At 47.4% G+C, this 22,881-nt stretch overlaps 1 protein-coding gene across 1 annotated transcript in view; it reads right to left on the bottom strand.

Moving 5' to 3' along the window:
• Positions 1 to 21,058, bottom strand: part of S1PR4 (sphingosine-1-phosphate receptor 4) — a 51,417-nt gene extending 30,359 nt beyond the window's left edge. The window contains exon 1 of the mRNA XM_063914446.1: positions 21,000 to 21,058. The gene's annotated coding sequence lies outside the window, so the exon portion shown is untranslated. The remainder of the gene's footprint in view (positions 1 to 20,999) is intronic.
• Between the last annotated feature and the right edge of the window lie 1,823 nt (positions 21,059 to 22,881).

Below are 22,881 nucleotides of genomic sequence, written 5' to 3' on the forward strand. Positions count from 1 at the left end.
TCCATAACATATTTCCTGCAGCAGTAAAAGCATACTTGCATACTCTCCCGGATCCTGCAGAGGACTCACGATTTTTGGGGTAGTTCCCCGCACCCACAGAACAGTGAGCATCCCTCGCGCATTCTGCCCATTTCCTAGTGAAATGGGCATAATGGTGAGAACAGTAACCATAATCAGTGGTCCGTGCAGAGGGGACGGGCCTAGTGATGCAATCCTATGTTAATCACTTCATTTAGGCATTTCTATAATGGGTGCAGTGTGTGCGGTGCACATGGGCCCTTGGGTCCCGGGGAACCACCCCGCACACACTGCATCCATGGATACTTACCTCTACAGAGTCCCGCGGTGGCGGCCCTGCAGTGCGGGCACAAATTACTTGGATATTGGCTACCGTTGGCCATTTTCGAGTGATTTGTGCATGTGCTCTGGTGGTGTCCCTGAAAAAAAGGCGTGGGCGCCGTGTTCCCAGAGACCTGGCATGCGCAGTTAACTCTGGCATTATGCCAGAGTCTACTAGCTACCGGAGAGGTGGGTCCAGCAATGGAGTCTGCACACAGGTCCCTCCTCTCTTAAAATGCCCCTTGTGCTATCTCACCTATATATTATGATACATAGGCATATTATATATGTGTGTGTAATATAACGGTTATGTCTAAATACAAGTTTTTTCAAGGACCTGTGACGTCATCAGGGGGAGGAGCAAGGCCCGTACATGGTACCTGATATGTACCCTCACAGACTCGCTTCGCTCACCACACTACGGGCTCAGTGGCTCGCTCTGCTTGCACCCAGGTTACTAAAGGGAATAGTTGGTGTGGATAGTTAAAGTACTATCCCGCCAGACTTGCTCCACCCCCTGACGTTAGAGGTCCACACCACACATCCTGCACCCATTTCTTTAATACCTCCCCATCTGCGGCAACAACAGACCACGAAACACAGGGAAAATAGTGCAACAGCCATTTTCCTGGGGTTTTGTGCATGCGAAGTAGAGAAATCACTGGGAAATTGTCCGCCGCGCCATTTTTCTAAAGATCTGCACAAGCGCATTAGAGTATGAGTTCCTAGTGCTCAGACTCTACACAGCACTGCCGGCTAGAGAGGAGGGGGCCCAGACGGAGACTGCACACGGGCCTCCTACTCTCTGAAAGAGCCCTTGCCCCACCCCCTTTTCAAATATGCACATATTACAGAACTTTGTTGTGAGTGGGCGGGGCCTAATGACGTGAGTGAGTTGTCCTCGCCCCCATCACAGCCCACTTGCTTGCCCTCCCTGGGCTCCTCCTGGAGAGAACAATTTAAAAAGTATAAGTAACAATCCTCTTACCTCTTTGGTAGCCAATTCTGAAAGCCCTCCCGTTCCACTTTCTACACAAAAAAAATAGCAAATCAAACCTGTGTGAGGAGGAGTTAAGCCAGCAGAGGACAGCCCTGACGACAGCGCTGATAAACGGGGGAGCGCAAGGAGGAGGCTGCTTAAAGAAAGAAGAGGGAAGCATATGCAGTACAGTACTGAAGCAGTAGTAGCTAACAAGACAGCCAGAGATAGCATCCCCGAGGGGTAAGGATGCTGAAACATAAAGGGCAGGAGAAGTGGGTGTAAGCACAGCACAGCACTCCCTCATATGAAAGTAGGCATTAACAGTCATGCATAAGGAAATAACTACAATAATTAGTGCCTGGGACCTGGGGGTAGATGTAAGAAGTGGCGATGGTGGAAGGAGGGTGAGTGGTATCAGCACGTTATGTGTGCTGATACCGCTCCCTCCCTTGTATTAATACGACAGTGTGTGCAAGGTGTCATTATCGGATCTGCTGTTTTAGATAGCATGCCGATATGCAGGAAATGTAAGTAAAGTCAGTAGCACTGACCGTTCCGACACCTGAAGGTATAGATTTTGACAGCTGCAGGTATTGATTTTGACAGCCACCACAGCTGTTCCTGGCTGTGGTGGCTGCTGTCTGCAAGCTGCATGTGAGATCTTGTGATAATTGGAGCTGACTGGCCAGGGAAACACAAAGCATCAGCACTAGGCTGATGCGCTGTGCGCTCTAGCGGGGATCGCCGGAGGGTAGAATTTTCACTCCCCTGCTTCGGCAGACAAGATGTTAATACATCTTGTCGATGTTCCTTCCTGCTTCACCTCGGTAAAGAGGCAAAGCAAGAAGTGCTATAGTGGCACTATCTGTGCCGCTATAATACATCTCCCCCATGATGGTTAGGAGTTAGTGACAGCTGGCTCTATAACTTTGCACTTCCCTTATTCTTAGCTGGTGACACTCATGGGTTGTCGGAGTCTGCCTCACTGCCCCCTGTGTACCTTACTGCCCCTGTCTGCCTCACAACCCCTGTATGCCCCACCAACCCAGCCTGCCTCACCACGTGTCGTAAGGACATTCCCCTTTTAAGTGCCCACACCTCCTTTTCTGGCGCATCAGTACACCCTGAATTGAACACTAGACGCTAGATGCATCATCACTTGGAGAGTGATAAAATGGAAAGTGATAAACTACCAATCAACCAGCTACTGTCCTTTTTCAAACAGGGCCTGTGACATGTCAGGAGCTGATTAGTGCTTTCTCTCTCTCCATTTTATCACTCTCCAAGCGGTGATGCATCTACCAATACATCTCTTTAAATTTTCAACACCCCCACTTCAAAATTCCCACTTTGATCACTATCTAATTGTGATACCCACGATGGGGTACCTCTGCTTCATGCACCGCAGCCATAACGGTAGCCAGCGCTGCCAGCAGAGATTTATAACGTTTGGCACTGAGGGGGTTAACCCTCCCCCTAAAATCGGACACAAGGACCCAGGGCAGTCCGGTCGTTATGTCCTGAGAGCGGAAAGTCCTGGACCCGCAGTAATGGACAGGAGCTGCGCACCAACGGAAGAGCGGGGAGGAGTAAGCCAGCAGGACGGGTGACATGAGAGACAGAGGACCGTGGCGTGTGGAGAAGCTGGAGAGCGCGCCCCGCCGCTACACGGGGAGAGAGGCCGGACACGCTGCTGCTTCACCGCACACAGAGGGGAGATGCGCGGCGTTGCTGCTGGACAAGGCAGTGTGAGAGGGGGAACACGCTGCGGGGGAAGAGCAGAGCGGCACAAGTGGGAGCCGCCAGTCGGAGAGGAGCGGAGCGCGTGAAGCTGCCGCTGATCACCACCGCTGTGTGAGCACCGGACAGCAGAGCAGCGCCAGACCAAAGGATTGGGGAGAGCACTGATAACCACAGGTACTGCTTTCTAAACAGTCTGCCAGCCCAGGCATTCCCATTATTCTGACAGAGGACATATTGCAGGAACACCAGAACTATTCCCCAGCCCCATTGTGAAGTAGTGCCCCACAGTGGCAGTTTGTGCCTGGTCTGCCGTTTTACCACCTAAGCCGAGCTGTACATCCTAACTGTGCTCAATAACCCCAGAACCACCACGGTGCCTTGTCTAGTATAGTCATTACCCTCTTCAGGGCCATTATATGGGCACGCAACGATACATACGCAGAGACACTGACCTTAGCGGAGTATCTTTAATCCAGCCAATTTGCTTTTCCATGGATACAAATACCCTTCCAATCATAGAGGCGCCTGACGCTGCCAAACTACTTACTTTTCAGTGGATACAAATACGGTTAGTACCGTTAGCCGTTGCTGCTGTATTGTATTACCAACAGTTAGCTCTGCATACCTTTCTACAAATACTTACCTTACGTCCACTGACGTCTTCCCAGGAGTTCACTGTTAGAGTGCAAGTGTTCTGCTAAAGAGACACTGACCATAAACGCTCACTGAGGCGCCGGAACTGAACATTAGTGCCTGGCGTGCAGCGCCACCCTATAGACAGTTTAGGAGGTGTATCAAAATTACAGTCAAGACGTTTCTTGCCCTAAGATATCATTACATTTCAAATGATTGCTATTGCATGTGATATATTTGATTGTCTTACCAAGTTATTGTCATGCCTTTGAGATACCTGAGCTGTGATTACTGTTATAGACAGGGAAAGAATCAGGGTATTGTAATGATGTTCAACCTATGCAATTGCTTCTAATGAGAATTGAGTTATAGCGGTGACTGATACTTTCAGTTCAATAAATGGTTGTCACCGTGTCCCTGTGTAGTGGTCCTTGAGCACACTGTGTTTGGGTTGTCCTCCCGGGGTCCTCCTGGTCCTTCTGTCCCAGCTTTACAGGTGACAAGAAGAATAGTTGCTGGATACGGCCGATCACGAAACGACTGAACTTCAGGTACATACCCACTCCACCCACCTTATAGCAATATTACATAATTATATATGTACAGATGTAGCTGTGCTCATTTCAGGCGGCTCCATCGCAGGTGTGTACTCCCGGCATGACTAGGCGATCCGTCCACCTAGTCACACCGGGAGTGCACAGAGACGCTCCCATTCTGAGTGTCTCCGCCCAGGTGGAGACACTCTCCATTCAAGTGAAAGAGGCGCGTCTCCATTGCAGGTGCCCAGCCAGAGACGCTCTCTCCGCGAGGCGCGCCCTAGTCACAAACGGAGCCACGACTAGTGTATTAATGTAGCGAGTGACTGAATTGTCCAATAAATGGGAAAAAGTTGTTAGTGAGTGGTTTGTGGATTGGGGGTCAAAGTTAGAGGATGATCGTGCAGATAGAAATTTATCAAAAACTGAAGGTATATGGGTCTTAGGCTGATGTTGGGAGAATTCTTGTAGCCGTAATTTACGTGAGAAGCGGTGTAAATCTTTCTTCCATGTGAGATCATCATGGTAGTTAGTGGGGATAACTACCATGAGGACTGTTTGGCTTACGGATTTTGATACTAGTTGTATTTACTTTAACATCACTCAACTTTCTCCTCTTTAAGCTTTCTCTTTCTTTCTTTCTTTCTTTCTTTCTTTCTTTCTTTCTTTCTTTCTTTCTTTCTTTCTTTCTTTCTTTCTTTCTTTCTTTCTTTCTTTCTTTCTTTCCTTCCTTCTCTCTTGTTTATGTACTGACAATCACTTAGATTGTGTCCTATTAGTCTCTGTATTAATACTTCCCTAATAGCAATTAGAGCTATACAGTCACTTGACCATAATATGGAGAGGACTGGATAATAGAGTGTACATAGATATTTAGCAGCTCTTCTGAGCAGTGCATTATAGTGTTGTTATTAGCTGATCCAGATAATATATTGATAAAGGGTCTTTATTGCATATACTCATCTTGCTGACACAATATTCTCCATTATCTACCTCGGCTATTGGCCCCGTAGTGACATTTAGTAAAGTTTCGCTAGTTACATAGTTGGCCATCAGTTGATTGTACATATAATAGTGCAAACACATAGATTTTTATTCACCAGCTTTTATAAGTTACACATTTTTCTCCCTTGTTAACTACAGGGTCTTATTTCTTTAGTAGCAGTTGTATATATTTCACTTTGCAGAGTCCAATGCGCAGACGCGGTGGGAAGCGCAACATCATTTCCGGGAGACTCCGGAAGATCTCTGGCGTCAACCGGGATGGGCGATGCTCCTCTTCCCGGTTGTGGCATGCAGGCTTTAAAAGGTAAGATGGTTTTAATGCACTTTGTTCACACCTTGACAAAGGGGCTACGGGCACCCGAAACATTGGCTGTAATGTGATGCTTTTGATTACAATTTTATCACTTTGCAAATCCGGGAGTGCCGCTGTTTTATTTCCTGCTTTATATATTATTATTATTATTATTATTATCCTATATCTATAGGGTGCCACAGGGGATTCGCAGCACCCAATTACATCAACATATAGGCAAAACGAGAAAACAGTGACTTACATTTCAATACAATATAGAACAAGTATGGGGTATATAAACATATCTGCGTCAGCAGACAATACTGAAATAAGTATCCGGGCGGCAGAAAACTGAGAATATTGTAAGGAAGATAGGTTAAGAGGCAGAAAAGCAAGCGGGAAGAGGGCCCTGCTCGTGAAAGCTTACATTCTAAAGTGAAGGAACAGACAGACAGGGGTGACACCGATGGGGTAGAACGTGAGCGTGGGACAGAGGGCTTAGGATGAGAGGTGGCTGGGTTTTGTGAAGTGGTTCTTGAGAGCACATTTGAAGTAGAGAGGTGGAGAGTCTGAGGGGGCAGGTAGAGAATTCCAGAGAAAGGGAGCAGCACGTGCAAAATCTTGGATGTAGGATTGGGAGGAGGTAATCAGTAGGCAGGAGAGGTGCTGTGCATTAGCGGAGCGAAGGGGACGGAAGGGAGTGAAAAGGGATATAAGGTCAGAGATATTAATGGGTGAGGAGTGGTTGAGGGCTTTGTCAGTGCGAGAAGCTTAAAATGGATTCTGAAGGGGAAGGGGAGCCAGTAAAGGGCTCATAAGAGAGGGGAGGTAAATATAGTTTGTTTGGTAAGGAAGATAAGCCAGACATCAGTATTGGAGTGGATAGAGGCATTTGTCAGGAATGCCAGATAGGAGGAGATTACAATAGTCCAGTCTGGAGATGACCAGTGAGTGGATTAGGGTCTTAGTAGCATCCTGGGGTCTGATCCTGGAAATATTTTTGAGATGTCAATGACACGTTTGTGAAAGGTACTGTAACGTAAGTGTTTGATTTGAAGGAAAGGAAGGATGATTACTCCAAGACATTGCACTTTGGAGCAGTGGCGGATTCAGGGAGCCCTGTAACAGTCCAAGCCCCGCCCACTTATCCTGCACGGCGGCCGGGACCTGCAGGCAATCACAGCATGACAGTGGCAGTAGCTCCTCCTCGGGCTGTGACATCATCTCTCAGGCCGGAGCTCTGACCTCGGGCCCCGACCCAGCACAGCTCTGGCCCGCCCTCTCCTCACTCGCTGATCCTGTGTGGCAGCCGGTAGCACTGACAATCGCAGCATGACAGCGGTAGCAGCTCCTCAGGCTGTGACATCATCCTCAGCCCGGAGCTCCCCCCCCCCCCCCCGACCCAGCAAAGCTCTCGCCCGCCCTCTCCCCGCTCACTGATCCTGTGCGGCAGCTGGAAGCACTGGCAATCGCAACATGACAGCGGCAGCGACTCCTCGTTGGTCGAGCTGTGACATCATCCTCTGCCCAGATCTCTCTACCAGACCTAGCACGGCCCCGCCATCTCCCTGCTGGAAGATGATTGTTTTTTTTTTAAATTCAATATTTTTTATTGAGATTTTCAATTTTGCGTTAACACTTCACACATACAACACACAAACATAGACCACACCCAACATGTGTGGAGATAACATTACATGTATGCAGTCTATAGTATATCAATTAAACATTATTACCTATAGAGCATATAGTCACAAAGCAACGGTATCTTAGCTCAACACATCTAGAGCATAACAGTTCCCTGAAACTCTTAGACACAGCAGAAATGTCACAGTATGTTACAGATATCATAGCAAGGCAAGACCGGCCGCGAGGACCCCCCTCTCACACAACATCCCATACTGACACACTGAAAATAACCCGGTTTTAACTATATCTCTCTTTGTAATATTTAGAATCCATCCATCTACCCCATATTGTTGACCATTTCTTCTCCACCTTCCTAGCCAGAAACACAAATTTTTCATGCGCAATCGTTTCATTGACCAGGGATATCCACGCCCCAGTTGTCGGGGCTTCACTAGCCAGCCATAGCCGGGCAATACAGACCCTAGCTAAAGCGCATAGGTTAATAACGTATCGTCTACTAGGTGGGTCCAAGGCTTCCTCGTCCACAATCAACAGTGTACAAAGCGCAGGAGTACACACGAAGGAGGGAATACCTGTGTCACACAGGATCCGTATAACCGCCGTCCAAAACACAGACACGCCAGGACACACCCACAGTAAGTGCCAGAAGTCTGCATCCACGGCTCCACATCTAGGGCATTGCGAGGTGTGGGCTCCCCCGATATGTGCTAATCTCACCGGGGTCATATACACCCTGTGTAGAATGTATAGTTGTATTTGCTGATATCTAACAGAGGAGGTGGAGATCCGATGGGCCCCTATGGCAGTATTCCATGCATCATCCGATAGCATGCCCACATCCGATTCCCACCTACCCCGAAGAGCCGTGAGAGGGTCACTATGGTGCATTAGCAGGATACGACCATATATCCTAGAAACTAAGTGTCCCGCGTCTAGCGTCTGCAACATTGTTTTAACCGGGGAGTCAATTAAGACTGGAGGGCCATTTGGGAACTGGGCTGCCAGTGCATGTCTCAGCCGTAGGAATTGAAAAAAGAACCTTGAGGGAATGTTGTGTGCGTGTTGAAGTTGTTGGAAAGAATTGAGAACCCCATCACTATATATATGGCCCATAGATGATACTCCCCATCTTCCCCAAACCTCTCGGACCTGAAGCTGACACAGTTCAGGCAACCCATAAATATTATCCAGAGGGGTGTCAGGGTCGACGCCATGGCCCCGCATCACCGAGTGCACCATTTTCCACACCAGGATGGCTTGCTTAATAAGCGGTATTGTGGACATTTTAACACTGCCACAGAGAAGTAGCTGTAATGGGGAGCCCCCCGGGTAGTCGTGATGCAACATCAGTGAATGCAAAGCCAGGGGGCCGAGATCATTAACCCACTCCCAGATATGTGTCAATTGCGCCGCGTAGTAGTAAAAACGGAAATTGGGGAGGGCCAGACCGCCCATTTCACGTGTTCTGGTCATGGTATCTAGTTTTAAGCGTGCACGTTTACTGGACCACACCAGGGAGGAAATCAACCCATCTATTTGTTTAAAGATCTTCTGTGGAATATAAACGGGTGATTGCTGCAGGACATAGAGTAGCTTGGGCAGGAAGACCATTTTAACCATATTAACCCTCCCCGTGACTGTTAAGGGCAACTTACCCCACGTCTGCACCCGGCCACGGAGGTATACTATTTGAGGAGTAATATTGAGAGAAGAGAATTTTTGAGGGTCATTAGACACCCAAACACCCAAATATTTGAATGATTCCACCCACTTCAATGGAAGAACCATCAATGGGGGGGCAGGGGCCTCACCCTTAAGTGGGATAATAAAGGATTTCTCCCAGTTTATCAGTAAGCCAGAGTATCGCCCAAACCCATCAATAATTTCCAAGATCCTAGGCATAGACTCAGCATAGCGATCCACAAACATCAGGATGTCATCAGCGTATAGGGCCACTCTGTCCTCCCGAGCACCCACTTTAAGTCCATAAATACCCGCATCTGTTCTCAGAAGACATGCCAGGGGTTCAACGGCCATAGCAAACAGAGTAGGGGACAAGGGACAGCCCTGTCGCGTGCCTCTAGACAGGGGAAAGGAGTGAGATACGAAACCATTGACCGCCACCCTTGCCGAGGGAGAGGAGTACATCAGTCGGACATATTTAATAAATTTCGGGCCGATGCCAAATCTACGCATAACTTCCCATAAATATTCCCACTCCACAGAGTCAAAAGCCTTAGCGGCATCCAGCGAGACAACAATGGAGGAGGAAGGGTCCGCCCGGGGGATTTGTAGGTGGGTAAACAAACGTCTGAGGTTAATGGAGGTCGATTTATTAGGCATAAATCCCGTCTGATCCGGGTGTATAATGTGGGAAATAACTGTATTTAATCTGCCAGCCAATATCTTGGCCAAAATTTTAATGTCAGTGGGTAGGAGGGATATAGGACGGTAGGATTCCACTCTCTTGGGATCCTTGTCAGGCTTAGGGAGAACCACAATCACTGCCTCCGCCATAGACGGGGGAAGAGAATCCTGTGTAAACATCTGGCTATATAACTCAAGTAGGTGGGGAACAAAAAAATCCAAGTTATGTTTATAAACCTCGGATGGTATTCCATCCAATCCCGGGGCTTTACCACTAGGAGAGGCCTCAATCGCTGCTCTAACTTCATCGGGGGAAATGGGCGCCTCCAAAAGGTCGCAAGCCTCCCCGGACAAGGTGGGGAAGCCGACACGGTCTAAATAATCATTTAACTGTGATGAGGTGCAATCTAATTTAGATTTATATAAGCGACTATAGAAGGATACAAATTCAGCCGTCATCTGTGGAGTCTGGGTCAGGTGGACACCTTCAGCGCTCACAATCTCTACCACCACACTAGTAGGTCTGTCTCCCCGAGCAAGAGAAGCCAGATATGTCCCCGGCCTGTCCCCCGTGGCATAAAAGGCATGAGATGAGAAGAGGAGTCTATGCTGAGTCTTTTCCATTAGGTAATCTCTCCATTCCCTCTGAGCCGACAACCATGCTGACTTGGAACCGATCAAGGAATCCTGCAAATATTGTAGTTCTGCAGCGACACACCGGGTCTCCAACTCAGCCTCCCTTTTCCTATAGAAGGATTTTAATTCTGACACCCGTTTAATCAAACTCCCCCGTAAAAAGGCCTTAAATGTGTCCCATAGGTTAGAGATAGACTGGTCGGTGCTATTCAGCGCGAAGAACTCCCGCCATGCGGCCACCATTTCAGATCCATCTCCCATGTGAACAAGCCAGAATGGGTTCAATTTCCACACAGCTTGACCTCTATCACAATTAAAATCTAAATTAAAGGTCAAGGGGGAGTGGTCCGATATACCTCTAGTCTCATATCTAATGTTACCGACGCGGGGAACCATGTCACTCGAGAGGAGGGCCAGGTCAATCCTAGAGAACGAAGAATGGGAGTGTGAGAAACACGAGTATTGTTTAAGAGAAGGGTGTCTCAGTCTCCATGGATCGACCAGGCCCAACCCCGACACCACATTTGCAAACCCAGACCCCCCAGGACCTGCAGCAGACGGAGACATGGAGAGCCTATCCATGACCACGTCCAGCACATTATTGAAATCCCCCAAACAAATGACAGACACCCCGGGAGACAAGGCCATGAACCCAGCAACCCTCTTAAGTACATCGGGGGAATATGGAGGGGGCACGTAGACTGCCAGCAGGAGGACAGGAACATAAAATAACCTACATTTCAAAAACACATATCTCCCCCATGGATCCGTTTGTATAGATTCCATTACAAAAGGGACTGTCCGCTTAATAAGGACTGAAACCCCGCGCGAGGCGGACGTGTGCATAGAGTGGTATGCCCAACCCACCCAGGGCTTCTTCAGAGAGAGAATCTTACTACCTACCAAATGTGTTTCCATAAGACAGACAATATCAGCCGCATAGTGTTTGAGCTGTCGGAGCACAAGAGACCTCTTAACTTTATCATTGAGCCCTCTCGCATTCCACGAAACCACCTTAATCCCCGTCATAATACAGCAAAGGTATAATCAGTGCAGCGCCCCGCGGCCGGTCAGCCCCGCCACATACAAATTTTGCAACCAGACACCACTGCTTATATTGCATGGTTGTAAACCACGTACTTTCTCTACATACATTTCCGCTCAAAAAATAAACATAACCCAACCCCCTCCCCTTCCCCCCACCCTGTATACCACCCCCAACATGCAGCATACCTGGATCCCAAAACTGAGTGTTCATACCAGAAACTTAATATGAACCTAACTGTATTGCACCATCGGCCAGTGCAAACACTTCTTGATCGGGGCCAAGAATATAATGACTCTCGGGAATAGAGAACAACTATAAAACAACAAAATTAGAAGGTTGCTCCCAGCCATTAACCTTTCCCCCCTCGAAAACAAAAAACAAATGAGGGGGGATCATAAAGATCCACCCCCTAGGTCCCACTAATATCCAGAATAAAAACACACTCGGATATCAAAAAACCACCTATGTCAGGACAAGCATTCAGCAATCCCCCCTCTCCCCCCATCCTCCCACACAGAGACCGTTAATACAACAGGAAGAAAAGAGATCATACGAACCCCAAGGTATAACCAAACACAAGAACATATCAAGTATATCGTGATTGACTTAAAGGGTATACATATGTCCTGTCTAAGCTGCGATAACAATGTAAAGGGGGCATTGGTAGCACTCAAACAGGCCCGCACTGAACTGCGAGAACAAGGTAGCGGGGGCTAAAGGGAACAGTGACAGCAATCAAACATTCCCGTATCCTGTCGCCTCGCCCTAACCAGCACATATATCTCAAGCAGACAAAATAAGTAACTAAGAAAAAAGGAAGAACAGGAGAAAATCAGCCTTCGGAATCAGCCGGATATTCACTAATCTGCAAGGGCATGTCTCGCCGGGAATCGTCTATCCAGCCACACCATGGCCTCACGAGGAGTCGTGAAAAACTTTGTTTCCCCATCAGCCACCACCCGCAGTCTAGATGGGAAGAGCATGGCATACGGCAGTTCAAGTTCACGGAGTCGCCTCTTGACAGGTAGAAACTGAGCCCTATCTTTTTGCACATCCACCGCAAAATCCGGAAATACCGATATTGACGATCCATTCCATTTCAAAGGGCCCTTAGTACGAGCCAGCCTCAGGATTGTGTCCCGGTCACGGAAATGGAGGAACTTAGCAATAAAGGTACGGGGTGGGGCCCCCGGTGGCAGCGGGCGCATTGGAACTCTATGAGCCTGCTCTATAGTGAAATACGGTGAGAATTCCTCAGATCCAAAAAAATCACGGAGCCATTTTATGAGAAATTCCTCAGGAGCGGAGCCTTCTTCTTTCTCAGGCAGGCCAATGAAGCAGACATTATTGCGCCGCAGACGCCCTTCCACGTCCGTAAGCTTTTTGCGAACATCATTCATCTGAGATTCCAGAGCATCAGTGCGGCGACCCAGCGGGCCGACGGAGTCTTCAACATTGGATATACGGGTCTCCGCTTCTCCCACTCTCTCTCTCACCCGCTGTAGATCTTGATGAATAATGGAGAGGTCGGACTGCACTTGCCCGATTTTATCAGCCAGACGTACTTCACTAGCATTTACCGCGTCCAGAACTCTCTGCAGTGCAGCATCAGGAGGATCAGAGGAGACGGAACTGTAGGCAGGAGAAGGAGGTGATACCTCAGATCTTGTAGCCTCCGCTCTCCGCAGCTGAGGGCCCTGGTCACGAACAAACTTATCCATCGCTCCCGCCGACGCGCCGGTCTGGCGGCCTTTCACCATTTTGGACAACACGGTGTCAGTGCAGGAGATATCAAAATAAATATAAGCAGAGAGAGGGGGGTTGCCCACCCCGACCGGTCGCCGGGCGTCAGACAGCTGCAGGTACGTATATAACTCCAGCAGGGTCACAGCCTCTGGATATATGTACAAAGTGCTTCCCCAGCACCCTGATCACAGTGTGGTGAAGGAGGTCCAGGTAATGGTCGCCAAGGCAGTAGTTCCACAAGCACTCAGAGCGACCCAACACCCCTCTAAATTCCTCTGACAGGCTCAGAGGCGATTCACTTATATTCTGCAGACCCCCACAAGTATATTTCGGCTGGCTGGTGCAGGCGGTGGTGGATAGCGGAGCCGCACTTCCGGCGTCGCGGGCAGCGCGTCCCGGCAGCAACCAAGACGGCAGACGGATCTTCAGCCGCGGCCTCCCCCGGGCTCCACAGAAGACCAGCGGGGCGGTGGAGGGGATCACAGCGCCCGCGATCTCCCTGCACTTCAGGCGGCTGCAGCGAGCGGCGAGCACACAGGAGCCGAACTTCCGGTCCCCGCACGAGGCGGCTGCTCCAGGCACAGATCAGGGCCCGCCGGCGTCCAGAGCTCCCGGATCTCCAGGAACAGCAGCGGCAAGTACAAGAGTGCTCCAGGGGGGGCAGGGGGCACTCATAAAGCGGTGGCTGCAGTGTGGGACCCAGGTGGGGGTACAGGATGAAGTTACAGGATACTGTGGCTGGAGAGCTGCACAAACTGAGTGCTACTCCATGCCCGTCCTGGCCACGCCCCCGGAAGATGATTGTTTACCTAACGGGTGGCTGCATTTGTGGTAAGTTTTCCTGGGCAGGAGCAATGGGATGTGAAATGTTTGCCCCCCCTCCCTCCATGCACAGCCATTTCACACACAGATAGCAGGCCTGTACTTGCGTGGAGAGATTGGGTGCTCTTGAGGTTTTTCTTTCCATTTGTTTTACTATATTAAAGTAAAGTCTAGATCCGCTTTGAAGCAGGGGGTAGGATAGCCAGGAGACGGCAGTATAATGCAGACAAAGGGAGTGAAGGATTTGCAGAAGGAGAGGTTGGTCTTTAGTGACAAAAGCAGGAGACAGGTCAAGGAGAATACGCAGAGAGTGGTGGCTCTTGGATTTAGCAGAAAGGAGGTCATTGCAGTTTCAGTGGAGTGGAGAGGATGGAAGCCTGACTTAAATAGGTCAAGCAGTGAGTGGGAGGAAAGAAAGGCAGTGAGGCGGTTATAGACAATACGCTCAAGGAGTTTGGATGCAAAAGTTGGAAAGAGTGTGTGGTTCAAGGGTAGGTTTTTAAGAATAGGGGAGACTAGTGCATGCTTGAAGGCAGAAGGGACAGTGAATGAGGAGAGGGAGAGATTGAGAGAGTGGGCAAGATGGGAACAGGCAAAAAGAGAGAGGTAGTGGAGGATGCGAGAGGGGGATAGGGTCAAGTGGGGAGTTGGAGGTCAGGTCCTAAAACTTCTATCTATGCTTAATTTTAGCCATCAGTTTTGAAGATGTACTAGCCATTGCACTGATTGATCTGCTCAAAACTAGCCACTGGCAGGGCGGGACTGCCTTTCTGGTAGTTCTGGCAAACTCTCTGAATGGCCGCCTGGCATAGAAAGGCGGGATGGTCTGCGAGGCCAGGCCTCCAAGACTCAAGCATGCCTCTGTAAGTTGTGACCATGTTCCCTTCGGCATGTAGGCAAAATTAAATGCCAGGGCTAAAACAGCTCCAGTCAGAGCCGGATTAACAATGGGGCGGGTGGAGCTGCAGCTCCAGGCCCCTCTATTGAAAATAGGCCCACAGCAAACTGACAGCATTGACAGGAAAAAACTTTTCCTGTCATAGACTGCCAGCGACCTCCTCTCTCCCATGCCCTGCCTCCTCCGGCTCCAGCACTCTCACATGAGATTTCATGGAGCCGTGCAGGCAGTGTGGTGGCTGCCCCTCCCTCACCTCCAGTCTCTCCTTCACGGTATCTGGACTCTAGGTCGATACCAATAAGGTCGACACCATTTAGGTCAACACACCTTAGGTCAACACCTGAACTAGGTCGACATGGACAAAAGGTCGACATGAAAAAAGGTCGACATGGGTTTTTCACATTTTTTCTTCATTCTTTTAACTTTTTCATACTTTACAATCCACGTGGACTACAATTGGGAATGGTAATCTGTGCCTTTTAGCCATGCGAGGGGACGCAGTGCACTAATTAGGGTTCCTGGTCACATTACAGAGAAAATGACACACACAAAAATCATTAAAAAACCTCATGTCGACCTTTTTCCATGTCGACCTTATGTGTGTCGACCAATTGGTGTCGACCTTATTGGTGTTGACCTTGAGTCCCTAACCCCTCCTTCACTTGTGGTCCTGCTGTCACTCACAGTCCAAGCATGAAGCCTGGCAAGTATAATGGCTTCTTGATTAGTGTGTGTCTATACTGTTTGTGTGGTGTGTTACGTGTGTGTGTGTGTGTGTGTGTGTGTGTGTGTGTGTGTGTAGTGTGTACTGTTTGTGTATTTGTGGTGGTGGGGGTATTTGTGTGCACTTTATTTGTGTTTGTATTGTGTACTATTTGTGTATATATGGTGGTGTGTGTGTGTGTACTTTGTGTGTGTGTAATGTGTACTGTGTGTATATATGTGGTTGTGGTGGTGGTGTTTGTGTGTACTTTACGTGTGTTTATGTAGTGGTGGAGGTGTGTGTACTTTATGTGTGTGTGTAGTGTGTACTCTGGATATGTGATTGTGGGGATGTGTGTGTAGTGTGTACATGTGTGTGTGTGTGTAGTGTGTATATGTGATGGTGGGGGTGTGCGTGTACTTTGTGTGTGTAGTGTGTACTGTGTGTGTATATGTGGTAATAGGGGTGTGTGTACTGTGTGTGTGTGTGTGTGTTTATGTGGTGGTGTGTGTGTGTGTGTGTACTTTATGTGTGTGTATTGTGTACTGTGTCTGTATATGTGGTGGGTATGTGTGTGTACTTTGTGTATATATGTGGTGGTGCGGTTTTTTAGGTGTACTTTATGTATGTTTGTGTAGTGTAGTGTGTAGTGTGTACTCTGTGTCTGTATATGTGATGTGTGTGTACTGTGTGTGTGTGTGTGTGTGTGTGTGTATATGTGGTGGTGGAGGTGTGTGTGTACTGTGTGTGTGCATATATGGTGGTAGGGGTGTGTGTAGTGTGCTGTGTGTATATGTGGCGGGGTGTGTGTAGTGTGTACTGTGTATGTGTGTATGTATATGTGGTGGTGGGAGTGTGTGTGTACTTTATGTGTGTACTGTGTGTGTATATGTGGTGGTGTGGGGAGGTGAATGTGTTAGTTGGTACTGGGATGTTGAAATTGATCAATGAATGGCTAATGAATGCTAGGTGGGTGTAGTTAACAGGTGGGGCTGTGCAGGGGCGGATTGGGAACAAAAAGCGGCCCTGGAAAAAATTTGTACTAGTGGCCCCACTTGGGCAGCACCAGAGGTGTAAGGTCTAGCCATGGGCCATGGCAGCAGCACCCTCCCCCCAAGACTTTCCAGATAGTGGGGATGTCCAGCATCAAGGGGAAGTTAAAAGGAAATAAAATTAAATGTTATGAGCGCATTATATGATACACCTTTAGAATTTAGGAAACTATATCATTCTTTAGAAAGAAGTATTTTCTTGCTTATTACACCAACCGTATCCCAATCACTATTCACTCAATCTTATATGTCAGCCAAGCAGGCAGACAGAGCATACACTAGATCATCTGCAATCACAGGCTAAGTGGCAAAGTAATTTTCATATATGCAAATTTTTGGCATCTTATTCATTATGTCTATAAATAGGACCACATGTCCTCAAACAAAACAGTGGGGCACGGGTGCGTCGGCCCACCGGGAATCTTCCCTGTAGACCATAAGGCCAATCCGCCTCTGGTGCTGTGTGACTAGTAAGGGGTGCTGCTGTGTGTGTAGTATCGGGTGCTGCTGTGTGTGTGACTAGTAAGGGGTGCTGCTGTGTGTGTGTGTGTGTGTGTTTGTGTGTGTGTGTGTGTGCGTGTGTGTGTGTGTGTAGTAAGGGGTGCTGCTGTGTCCGTGTGTGACTAGTAAGGGGTTCTGCTGTGTGAATGTAGTAAGGGGTTCTGCTATGTGTGACTAGTAAGGGGTGCTTGTGTGTGTGTGTGTGTGTGTGTGTGTGTGTGTGTGTGTGTGTGTAGTATCGGGTGCTGCTGTGTGTGTGTAGTATCAGGTACTGCTGTGTGTGTAGTAAGGGGTGCTGCTGTGTGTGTGTGTGTGTGTGTGTAGTACTAGTAGTAGGTGCTGTGTGTGTATGTGCAGAGCCGGCCCTAGGCATAGGCAAACTAGGCAATTGCCTAGGGCATCTGATATGCCTAGGGGCACAAGCAGCTTCTGCTGATTAAAATGATATGCAGCATGCCTATATTATGTGTGTAGCATTTTGTATGCAGATACAGCCACAGTCGCACACAGTATATAGGCATGCCACCTATAATTTTAATCAGCAGAAGCTGCTTGTGCATCCTAGCCACATAGCAATGCAAATAAGATGTATTTTAATAAAAAATAGGCACCTGACGTTAGCAGAGCTGCCAGTTGACTCACGCCAGGAACTATATGTGTCATTATGTGTATAAGGGCATTAATAATGTGTAACATATGTGTAAGGGGCACTGTGTGTGTTATTATGTGTATAAGGGCACTAATAATGTGTGGCATATATGTAAGGGACATTATGTGTGTCATTATGTGTATAAGGGCAATAACAATGTGCGGCATATGTGTAAGGGAAATTATATGTATAAGAGCATTAATAAGGGTTGGCATAATGTGTAAGGCGCATTATGTTTATAAGGACATTAATATGTGTCATATGTGTAAGGGGCATTACTGTGTGGTATTATGTGTATAAATGCATTACCAATTGTGGCATTATATGTATAAGGTCCTCTACTGTGTGGCGTAACGTATAGAAAGGGCACTACTGTGTGGTCTAATGTGAATAAAGAGCAATATGGTGTGGTGTAATGTGAATAAGGAGCAATATGGTGTGGTGTAATGAGAATAAAGAACAATATGTTGTGGTGTAATGTGAATAAGGAGCAATTCAGTATGATGTCATGTGAATGAGGGGCACTGCTGTGAGGAGTAACGTATATAAGGTAAAGTGGTTCTACTGTGTTATGTAATGTGAATAAGGGACACTATCGCATTATAAATTGTGAATAAAGTTGCACTACTGTGAGGCATAAGTTGAATTGGGGGCACTATTGTGTAGCCATGCCCCTTGCCAGCAAAAACACATACCTTTTTGGGGTGTGTGCCGAATGTGCACACTGTTCTTATTTAAATTACAGGGGGTAGGAAAAAAAAAAAAAGGACTGCTATGGGTGGGAGGTGATGGTGCTGGGAAAGGGGTGCAGGGCCAGAGGCGGAACTAGCGGTGGTGCTAGGGGGCACCAGCCAAAATCTTGCCTAGGGCATCATACTGGTTAGGGCCAGCTCTGTGTATGTGTAGTAATGGTTCTGCAGTGTCAGTGTAGAATTGGATTCTGCGGCTTGACGTGCCTTAACCAGACTGTAATGAGTGCGATCAGCGCGATAACAGGGAACATTTGAATATCGCCCTCTATCTCCCGTCACTTTAGACGGGAGATAGCGGGTGCAATCTAATTTGAATAAGGCCCCATGTGTCTACTAAGAAAAATCCTTTTGTTTTTCCACTATGCTGTTCAGATGGTCGTGTTCACTATACACTGCAACCATAGGCGTGCGCAGGACATTTTATTAGGGGGTGCACGATTAGAAGGGCGTGTTTAGCACTGCCTACTGGGCATGTCTAACACCACCTAATGGGCGTGTCTAGCACTAACTATCAGGCGTGCCCACCACCACATATTGGCACTCAATGCAAACTAAATAATATAGAGAATTGATGCACAGATATATTGTTAAATTTGTATATTTTATTACCATACATTATATCCTAATCTGTCGAAAATATATATTGATATTGAATTTGAACTTGTCCCCCTCTAAGAGGAACGCTGTATTCTATGGCGTTGGCACATGATGAGGAGAGAGAGCATGGGTGGGAGCATGAGTGGGCATGCACGCGGCATGACATCATCACGACACATCCCACAGGTTAGAGGAACTAGGAGTAGGATTACGTCAGTGATGCTGCACCATACAAATGAATGGCAGCCAGACTGAGCGGAGGGGGTGGCGGGCGCAATGGGCGGGAGGACATAAATGAGCACACTCTGCGATCGCCAATACTGTAGCAGCAGCTGTGTTTGAGGGGGTGACAGACATTAGGGGGTGCCTGTGCGCACCAGGCACCCCCCCTGCGCACACCTATGACTGCAACCCCATGTCTGTCCTTTATGCAATGCAGCCCATACATCTACAGTGGTTCTTAAACTTAGTCCTCAGGACACCACACAGCTCACGTTTTGCAGGTTACCCAGCAGGTGCACAGGTGCACTCATTACTCACTGACACGTTTTAAAACATCCACAGGTGGAGCTAATTATTTCACTTGCGATTCTGCGAGGAGACCTGGAAAACATGCACTGAGGACCGAGTTTGAGAACCTGTATACTATACAATGCTCATATGTCTGTGCACTGTGCATTGCTGTACGAATCACAGCTTGTGCTTTGCACTGCATATTACTGCATATTTAGCATTTTGCATAACCCTTTGCATAACCCTTCCCAGCATCATGTCTAGCATAATATCCATATGTTATGAATAAATGGGCTTACCACATACCGTCCCTTTAAACTGGGACACTAATTAATGACACAGGTTCTGTGGCTGCCTTACTACAAACCTGCACATCACCTGGTTTTAATCAGCCACAGATTCTGCATAATCCGTGAGCGTCCCTATAAAATACAATTTATGTGCCCATTAAACAATGTAATGTGTCTGCTCACTATACATTACAGCGTGTCCACTATGCAATGCATCCCCAAATGTCCACTACACAGTGCTGTGCTACCCCTTGTTTATTCAAAATAAATACATCCACTAATGTGTCCGCTATAGATTCAGGGGTGAAATAAATTGCCAGCGAGTATCTTGCTCCCCCGAATTTGCGTGACACCCGCTACACTTTACGGAGGCAGGATCTCACTCTAAAGAGTTCGCTACCCCATAGGGTAGCAAACATTTTTGGGCAAACAGGAGTACGAGTCAGCAGGGCAAAAGGAGCAAATTGGCCTGCCATTGACGGCATTTAAACGCAGGACCAATGGCAAGTCTCCCCCTCCAACGACAATTGAATAACCCTCTTAGCCTCATCTTTATTAACTAAGTCCTGGCCTGTCCTCTATTAGTGTATAAATATCATATATCCACCACACATATCAGCTCAATACCTGTCCTTGCACAGTGCAACACCATGTGTGTCCGCTACACTTTACAGTTGCATTCAGGTCAATATTTCCACTAATAAATGTAACATTATGTATCTACTATATTGTTTGACACCACATGTTAGGGATAAAATGAAGCCACACTTGTCCACTATAATATGTAGTCCAATACAGAATATGCCTTATATAATTGCCATCTCTATACTGTACTTTCATCATGCCATCACTATGCAAATAAATGCAGCACAATATTTGTAACTATTCACTAAAATACTACTCTGTGCCATATCACAATAAGCAAAATGGCAAATTATTTTACTGCAAGCTGAGAATGGCAATATCTCAATTTACAACATGCATACACACAAAGATAGGTTTGCTATTCAGGGAAATGTTTTGATGCAGAATTCCATTCCATGCAACTTCTATAGTTGCTGATATTGTGATTTCCACTGCATATCTATCTATCTATCTATCTATCTATCTATCTATCTATCTATCTATCTATCTATCTATCTATCTATCTATCTATCTATCTATCTATCTATCTATCTATCATCTATTCTAATTGTGGTCACTCTGAACCAGGTCTCCCCTCATACAGCTGATCCCATGGCTCACCTGGCAGCTGATGGTCACTGCATACATGCATAGAGGTAATGAAGAAGTGACAGCTAGTTGACTGACAACTAGTTTTGAAAAAGGAAACATTTGTTAACTCTTGACACCACAGGTTTCAGGATGAACCTCACCCAGGGGAGAGGCTGGGGTACTGATAACTGCTAAACCTGACACAACGTCAATGTGCTGCTTTGAACATTACAGCGATCTGTAGTATTGGTGTGCTAGTGTTATGGTGAATATCTTGTCATTTCAGGTAGTCTGTTTTTTTATTTAAAATGTATGTACCTGTTAAATATTGTTTGTATTCTTTATTTTACTGAGGTGAGTTTTAAGTAATATAGTCTAGAGGAGACACACATTCTATAGCAGGTTACTTGGAGCTTGAAATGGAGAGAGATAAAGTACCAGACAATCAGATCCTCTCATTTTTTGAAATACTGGGGCTGATGTATTACCCTGGAGAAGGGATGAAGAAGTGATAAAGCAGTGATATGCGTAAGGTGATAACACACCAGCCAATCATTACGGGTTTGAAAAATCACAGTTGGTAGCTGATTGGCTGGTGCTTTATCACCTTGCACTTATCACTGGTTTATCACTTCTTTATCCCTTCTCCAGGCTTAATACATCTGCCCCCATGATTATGCGATCCAACCTGAATTAGACCCAATCGATCTAACCCGCATTTTCCTGTTCTGCGCATGTGCAGAATGGGTCCTGTGATCGCATCACAAGGACACAAATGCCTCTGCCTGATTGACGGGCAGAGGAATTCAGGGAAGGGGAGGGGGGAGGGGTGGGTGTCCCATTTTCCGGGAATGGCGAGGCCAAGGACTGCATCGCGACCAGCAGTTTTCTTGTGCTAGCAAGCCGTCCTGCGCTGGCAAGCCTGAGTAAGCTGAGGCTTACTCAGTTTGCCGTCGCAGATGACAATCGCGACCTATGGTCGCATTGTTTGATCACAAACTGTGACTCCAGTCTCAGTGCAACAATCGCAAATGCAGTAAGGAGGTATGTATGCATCTGCTCCTGCATTTGCATTGCTATGGACTGCTGTGAGCAACTTTACAATTGCAACCCATGCTAAACTAGGCCCATAGGGGGTAATTCCAAGTTTATCGCAGCAGGAAATTTTTTAGCAGTTGTGCAAAACCATGTGCACTGCAGGGAGGCAGATATAACATTTGCAGAGAGAGTTAGATTTGGGTGGGTTATTTTGTTTCTGTGCAGGGTAAATACTGGCTGCTTTATTTTTACACTGCAAATTAGATTTCAGATTGAACACACCCCACCCAAATCTAACTCTCTCTGCACATGTTATATCTGCCCCCCTGCAGTGCACATGGTTTTGCCCAACTGCTAACAGAATGCCTGCTGCGATCAACTTGGAATTACCCCCCATGTCTGTAACATAGCAATTAGGAGCTGATTGGCTGGTACTTTATCTCTCTACAGACTTTGGGGTAAATGTATTAAGAGTTGATATGGGGAGAAGTGGTCATCGCACGCTTTTCCCCATGTATTACAGCAGCGGTGCTTGCTCAGTGACAGGAGCACTATCTAAAAGATACTACACCGATATGTAGGGCAATGTATGACTGTTCCGAAACCTGCAGCTATCGATATTGACAGCTGCAAGTGTCGATGCCCATACCCCACAGCCAGGGACAATGCTGTCCCTGGCTGCAGCGGCTCCGGGCTGTAGGTGAGATCTTGTGTGAGTAGAGAGATCTCGCACATGTCCAGAGTAGCCAGCCATGGGGGAGACACAGGGGCCGCTGGGACATGGAGGCAGGTGCATGTGCTGTAGATACAGGAGTGCCGGGAAGAGCTGCCAATAGTGGGATAGCACACATCACAAGAAGGATGATTTACCGCT

Source organism: Pseudophryne corroboree, chromosome 1 (assembly GCF_028390025.1).
Source record: "Pseudophryne corroboree isolate aPseCor3 chromosome 1, aPseCor3.hap2, whole genome shotgun sequence".
NCBI classification, from domain to species: Eukaryota; Metazoa; Chordata; class Amphibia; order Anura; family Myobatrachidae; genus Pseudophryne; species Pseudophryne corroboree.